We start from the raw sequence: 8,243 nt of genomic DNA, 5'->3' as shown, positions 1-8,243 counted from the left end.
CACAGACATGCAGCGTCGCTATTTGCAGAAGTTAAAGGTTTGACGGGGCACTGACAGCACATATTTATGCATCTCTTTTTAGATACGAGTCACCCTGGCCCCTTTACCGCCTCACCTCCTCTTATTCCCACCTACATTTCCCATTGAGTCGCCTTATTAAAATGCTGAAAGAGCCACAGGAACATGAATATGCTCTTCATCAGACGCAGGCTTTGAATTCCATATGCACCAGTGGGTCATTTCTTTTGTTGCGTTCCTTTGGGTAATAAGAAAAGAAATACAAAGATAGTGTTTGGCCTCCTCTCTTTGTAACAACCTTTGCTTTTCATAGCAACACCCTTTATTTTCTCAGTGGTTTGATCCATTGTTAGTGCATTGTTGTCTGCTGCACATTGGGAATGCCTTTATACTGATTTGCAATTGCAGACTCATTTTCATGCTGGATTCTGTTTGCGTGAGTGGACAAGAGCTTATTGGTTTTTGAGTTTCAACCAAAAACTCTCTTGTAAGTGGAATCACTATTTCTACATTCTTTGATTCAAGGTTCAACAGTACACAAATACGTTTTAACAGTAATTGGAAACTTTGATCTAGATCCCTGGCATTCCATTTGTGCGGTATTTTCACTGTAATTATGTCTTCATCTCATCACATTTCATCATCACATTTGTATTTTTTTTAATTATGTGGTTTAATGACATACATTAAATGCAACCTATTTCTTTTGAATGTTGATGTTCACTTATGCAGTCTGTTTTTGCTCATGTGTTATAGAATATTTCTTTGTTTGACATTCATGACTGTTTCTCTGACAGTTTTTTGCTCAGTGGGGCTACCTAGCTGGAAAGGAGATTATATGAATTACAGAGAAATCCATGGATTTATCTTCCCCTCTCTTGTGCATTAACACCGCTCCTCAACCGTAATAAGAAATCTTAAAAGTTAAACGGCCCGGTGACACTTGAACCGGTGATTCAGAGGCAGCCACAGGCTGACATGTTTGGTCCATATCAGGAATCCTCTGCCAAGAACTTTTCACTGTGCACCAATGGTGTCAAAGTCATAGCTCATTAGTTTGGATTATGGGACTCCTTCAGGGAACAAGTCCCTTTCTCTGATGGTATACTGTATGACTGCAAATCAAGTCAAGATGATCTTTTTCATCATTCAGTTATAGCATGTATCTGTAAATGTGTTTAGCCGAGGCAAATACTTGAGTCAATTATGACTTAAAAAACATAAAAATATTATTAACAGGTTTACTGTCTGTAAATGTCCACAGATGTAAGAGTAAAAACAGTGGAAAGACAAAACATATTGGTTCCTAATGTGTAACTGCAATCAGTAAAGTGTTTTATGAGTATTATAAGCAGAATTAGCCAGAACAGATGGCTTGTACAAAAAATATCTGTGGTATAATATAAGTTTTTAATTTCAAAGTTGAGTGAACAGTTGTAGAGCACAAAGTAAATCCAAATGCCAAGAAAATCACGCTGGGACTAATAGTTAAAACTCTTCATTGTGTTGGTTCAATCCTTGAGGAAAGCAGCGCAGTGATAGGATAGTCTCTCTGCAGGGCTTTTGCGCTGGCTTTTTTAATTTTGTGCTTAGACACATTACATTTGTTTGTAATTCTGAAAATGCACAAAGAGGGCAAGCATAAGCAATGAAAGAGCATTAAAATAAATTGGAAAATAAGTTGCACAACCTTTGTCCAATATATTTACAGTATTATAATTGTGCGGAATAACAAGGATATTGGATTAGAGTAGTGCAATGCTGATTTTCTGTTGTGTTTACATGTTTTTGTGGTGATAAAATTCTGCAAACAATCATATCAGAGATTACAAGCAGCCCTAGACTCATTGTAATCAATGACAAAACAGAGGGCTGTAATTTCCCACCACACCTCCACGCTCAAGGTCTCAGTAAAGTGCTTTCACTTTTGGCTGAGCTGCTACCAACAATATTTTCACACATTCTTTGTCCTTTCTTTTAATACTGAGCCTTGGGTTAAAAATAATAATCAGTCTAGTCTCACTCCTCTTTATTCTCTAACAAAGAATTCCACACAGCCCTCGAGGACTTACAGTGCATCACTTCATTAAACTTTTGAATATTATGCTGTTTAAAGTGTTGTGATGAAGCTTTTCCCTATAAGGGCATGCTTTTTGCAACGACCGAACATGCACAGTAAAAACAGCACATCAGCTCTCACAAACCTTTATGATGACAGCTATTATAATTGAAGAGCTCTCCGGCGCCCTTACTGAGTTTTTATGACCCAATCTCTGACATCCAGTGTGTCAACAGGTGATAGGTAGAAGTACACTACAGTAAGATGCAGGTTGGTGAGGCAGCTGGCGAGGCCCCTTGGGTCTTGCCGCTCCACCTGGAATCTCTGTGGGGCTTCTCCTGCTGTTCCCGTAGAGAAAACAGAGCATTTCCACATATTGACTCTCAGTCAGCTTCGTGCAAAAGATCAAATTGCAGCTACAATCTCACAGGGGCCGACACTTAAACTGGTTCTTTAGTTGTGTGAGACACCTGATACCAACTGAGGGAGGTTTATGTTTTTTAGGTTACAGTTCGGATGGCAGCAAAACCTGAAAGTGCAGATCAGCAGTGCAGAGTGAGAAATGAAAAAAGTGGTAATGTTATTTTAACAGGCAGTCTTCTACCTCACAAAATTTCCCAGTGACAGCTCTGTTCAAGTGTGTCTTCAGTACACCACTGACCCATGCCAACTGATTCTGACAGATGGTACAACACTGAATCACTTAAACTGTGCTGCGAAACAATCCTGAGGAGCAGTAGTAGTGTCTTCACAGGGTTGAGTTTATTATTAATGTGATGTATCAAAATAGTGGTATAAAGACCTACTGTTTGGCAATTTGTATTGTGCTGGCGCTCTGAGAATGGGCTTCAGAGACGCTTTAGCCAGGTTTACTCATGTTCATTTATTGCCTAAACAGCCACGGCAATGAATTTCAATGCTGAATGGTTCATTCACTTGCTTGTGCAGGCTTCTCCGTGCACAAGATATCTGTAGACAAGCGCAGCAAAACCCGAGACGGGGGAACAAAATTGGTCCAATTCAGATTTTATAGAGCAGCTTTTGTTTTGTATTGTATTCCATTATCGGGGGGGCTTGCTTTAGTGGCTCAGTGACCACTGATTTTCTGCCAGAGCCCATCACATTCGATAGGCTCCGGCTCCCTCCTCCTCCCAGATAACGACAGAAAGCATTTCTCAGGGCTTTTAAACACTTCTTGGAGACTTATCTATAGCCCTGATGGCCTGTCCACACTAATCCATTTCAGCTGTGCACCTAACCTTATACCTTCTTATTGATAAAGTGGTACTATTTTATTAGACTTGAATCTGACGGAACAGCTCTTAAGGGAAATATGTTGTTTCTTTTTTATTTGAAATAGTTTTAGAGAGTATGGAAAGGCCATTTGAATTATATGAGCTTTCATTTCATAAACTCAACATCCTCCTCTCTAGTTTCCAAATACCAGTCAAGACATATAGCATTTTAATAGTCCCTAATAAAATTCTTGTTTAAGTTAATGTATCATTAAATTGAAATAGAATAGTTTATATTGCCTCGTTTTCTCTGTTGTGCTGAAGAAGCGTAAGCTGCTATCAGATCCTGTGTGTGTGTGTGTGTGTGTGTGTGTGTGTGGGTGGGTGGGTGTGGGTTTATTGACACTTAGAGAGAAGAGTAATTGGAGCTCTGAAGAGAAATGAGAGAGAGCGAGACAGGGAGATAGAGGGGGAAGTTAGGAAAAAGAGATGAGATAGAGGGTCTAATCTATGAGGTGTCAGCCCAATGCCAGATGAAATCCACCACTGCTTTGATGAGGGAAGGCCTTGAGGTGCAGATCTAATAGGAGGGATTGGGAGAAGGATGGCTCCAATCTACAGGTCAATCCTGTTCAGGGTTCCCTACCACTGAAAGGACAGGGGGATTATTAGAGCTGGAGGCTCAGGAGAACCTTCTTGGCTAAATTTTGAACTATCATGGACACTACTAGCCCTAAAAAAAGTGATCCACACCTATCACACCTGGGTGGCTATGAAGACGATTTTGGAAAATTGTAACATTCAGACAACATTTCACAAAGCTTCATTATCTCTTTGTCACCTGAGTGGGGTCACGGCAGAGGGAGAGATGGAGGATGGATGAGGATGGAGAGCATGTCCAGGGCCAGCAGTTGGCTACGTCTTTAAGGAGCTAATGCTGTTATCTCGGGGAGTGTACCTGTCACTAATCTGATTGTGGTCCTTTCATTCTCTCAATGGCAGATTGATGTTGAATAATCAAAGGTGGTGGTGCCCAGACAAAGCCCAAGGCCACAGGGATTAGTTGCCGTCTAGGAGACATTGATTTTGGTTTTAATGCCCACAAATATTGATGGACTGCAGAGTGGAGGGGCCCAAATACAAGGCTGGGTTTTTCTAAGAGCCAAGGCTCTCCAATTTCCCCTCTGGAATCTGTGGTGTCGTTCAACCACAAAAAAAAGAAGAGAGGGGGGAGATCACGTGACCAGCACCCGCGATGCTTGCAAGAGACTAGGGCTCTCGCATTCACCTCCGTATTTCATTAAATAACCAGGTCTATTACTTTTTCTTTGACGCCAAATCGTTTTGTCTGTTATCACGGTGACTCAATGAAATGCCTGCAAGCACAAAAAAACGATCTAGTTGTCGCCTTAACTACCTACTAGTTCAGAGAAATCTTCTAGCATGGCAGCTAATGGGGCTGTAGCTAACGTAACAACTGACGTTAGCAAGATCCCCAATGTGGAGGACATAATCGCCCGATTCTTGGAAAGGCAGCTAAGTATGATTGAGTCAGTGATCTACGACACAGTGAGGGGAGTGTTAGTGGAAATTAGTGCCTCGCAGCAACACATCGGGGCCGAACCTGAGATGCAGGAGATTGTGGTGCATGAACCGGAGCAACCTGACTGCGTTGCATCCATGACCCAGCGGCTTCGGGAGCTTGAAGGGACATGACATGAGGTACACGCTGGGAGTGATCCACGGAGGGAGGGAGTGCGCCTTCTCTGTGGCCGTGGAGCCGGGCGTTTTCTTTCTGGAACTGGATGTGGATGATGCAGAGACGCGCGCACAGACCGCTCCGTGAGAAGCCAGGGGGGCGGCAGTGGAACTTCACGTTTGGCGCCGGGACCGAGGCAGGCGGACTCAGCACCTGCGGACTGACGGTATTTGGACATCTGAACCGAATTTGACTTGAGGACGCTGTGTGTAGGTTTTTGGAGCCAGCGTCAAAGGAACTTTTAACCAGGCTATAAGAAACGATGAATGCCGGCTACTCAGTCTACAATCTATGTTTTGTGGACATTTAACCGGGCTGAAAAGAATATGATAAATGCTGAGGACACAGTATATAACTTTTGGACCCAAGGTTTAAAAGGATACTTAACCAGGCTGAAAGTACATGATAAATACTGGCTGGTCAGTTTACAGTTTATGTTTGTTAACATTTAGCCAGACTGAAAGAAGATGAGGGATGCGGTCTGTTCAGCTTATAGTCTGTTTGTTACTCTAACTAGATTGGTGTGTTTTTCACATACTTTATCTCAGAAATTGATTGTCACAAGCTTAGTTCAGAACTTAATAGCTGGTTGAGACCTAGTTCTAAGGTTTTTATTACATTGTTCATGTTTAACATAAGAGTTCACTAGACCTGTTTTAATTAACCTGTGACTGAAGACAGGAGGTGTAGTTTCGAGCTGGAGTTTTGCACGAGCTGCATTTGATGTGGTCACGCATATTACAGATAGGGGAGGGGGTCTACAGTCTCAGAGGGTTAGGGGATTTATTTTATTTTTTATGTTTTTGTCACACTTTGCTCAGAGCTAACAGTTCACCCTTTGCTACAGATTTATCAGCGAAATCCGGTAGGGTACTCAAGACATTTATGTGTGTAAATGTTGAAGATGGCTGAGCTTTCAATCCTCAATCCTAAACGGGCCGATCAAACGAGCTAAATTCCTAGACTATTTAAGAAGGAAAAACATAGACGTGGTGCTTATACAGGAGTCACATTTACGTAAAAGAGATGTAAACCGTCTACAAAATAAAAAAGGTTGCTGCCTCATCTAGTGACGACACCAAAACCAAGGGCTCTATTGTGTTGCTCTCGCGGAAATGCACACTCACCGTAGACAAAAGTAGTAAAGACCTATCAGGCAGGATATCTTATGTATGTACCACGATAAGGAGTAGGAAAATAGCCTTTGTTTCGGTATATGCACCGTCTACATATGATGAAAGCTTTTTCCTGCGCCTAACCAATGAATTACTCTCTCTCTCAATGATTACTCACTAATTATAGGGGGAGACATGAATGCAGTACTAGATTTGAACTAGGATAGATCAGGTGTCAATCTCACCAAAGCCCAGAAACATATATCAGACATGTTCAAAGCAGTTGTGGAATCCCACCATCTTACAGATATAAGGAGGATGCACAATCCTACTAGCAAGGATTATACCTTCTTTTCCACACGTCACCTCACCCACTCCTGCATTGATTATTTTTTGTGCTCCAGTGAACTTAAGGCAATGTTCCACACGATAGCAATAGAACCAGCAATTCTGTCTGATCACAATGCGCTGATAACCACATTCCGTTGTGATATGTTAGGAGAAACATCTAGAAGGTGGCAATTTAATAATTCCCTTCTCCAAAAGACAGATTTTGATACAGAGTTTAGAGCCAAGCTGGCGAAGTTTATATCAATCAATACTGACTCAGTTTCGGACCTGGCCTACATTTGGCAAGCCACTAAAGGATTTATTAGAGATTTCACATCTTCCTTTGCCCTCAATTTGAAGAAAAAGAGAGAGGCAAGGATTGCGGAGTTGGAAGAACGTTGTAAATCGTTATACAACCCAAAGCAAAATTACATATTTGGGCACCATTCATGCATCCCTACAGCGAGTTGTCCAGGACAACTATGAAACTATATTAAGTAGTGTTCAAAGGGATCTGGCCAATTGGACTGCGCTGCCGGCATCGCTACGGTCCAGGATTGCTGTTGTTAAAATGAACATAGTTCCTTGTGTGTATTTCTTAAGTACAATGATCCCCTTACCCCCACCAATAAATTTCTGGAAGAAACTTGATACCTTAATTCGGCAGTATATTAAAAATAAACAACCTAGGCTAAAATACTCTACCCTGCAACATACCACAAACACGGGAGGCCTGGCCCTCCCTAACCTTAAAGTGTACCACAGAGCGTGTGGATGGACACCTCATCTACAGTCCCATGGAGAGAAATAGAACAAAACCCCACTGGAAATCTAAGACTGCAAGACCTTGCTTTTGCAGGTGTGTGCCCAAAAAAGTGTATGCTAGCCTATAGCCCTATTATCACCAACACACTGACCAACTTTAAACAAGTGGTGGAGCACCTACGATACACCAATAAGTGGCATTTGAATACCCCAGTATGGCACAATGCACACCTAATATCTGGTAGCAAACCCTTTACTTGTAACCAGTGGAGTTACAGAGGCATTTATACTGTAAACCAGCTATTCAATGATGAAGGTATGTTAAGTTTTGAAGACCTGAGAGCTAGCTTTGAGGTCCCTAGGACATCCTTCTTCCTTTATCTCCGCTTAAGATCACCCCTAAAATGTTATGGAGTGCCATGAGGGAACAGTCTTGAGGGGCACCCAATCATTAAATGGCTTGTTGATTCTCCTGTGAGAGGAGTAGTGTCCAAGATTTATGCTAAACTGATGCAAGTATCCGTAGGAGAACTCCCAATAGTAAAGAAATGGGAGCAAGAGCTGAGCCCTGAGGGTAACGTAATTAATTGGGAGACAGTTTGGGACAACATTTCCCACTGTTCCAAGAACCCAAATCACCAGCAGATCCACTTCAACATATGCCATAGGACATATTGGACTCCTCGGAAGAGATACGTCTCTAAACTCATTCCGACTCCCTATTGCACGTTCTGTCAACCTGAACAAAGAACTTTTCTGCACATGGTCTGGGAGTGTGAACAGGTGCATGAATTTTGGAATAAAACAACATCAATAATATCTGATGTGATAGGATGTTGAAATCCTGCTGACCCGATTGTTTTGTTACTTAATGACGACTCTAAATTACACCTGCTTGGGAGACAGAAGAAAATTTGGGTAGCCGGCTCAACCGCAACCAAAAAAATGATAGCTAAACGCTG

Source organism: Sander lucioperca, chromosome 13, assembly GCF_008315115.2.
Source record: "Sander lucioperca isolate FBNREF2018 chromosome 13, SLUC_FBN_1.2, whole genome shotgun sequence".
Classification (NCBI taxonomy): Eukaryota; Metazoa; Chordata; class Actinopteri; order Perciformes; family Percidae; genus Sander; species Sander lucioperca.
Note: the sequence above shows the minus strand (reverse complement) of the source record.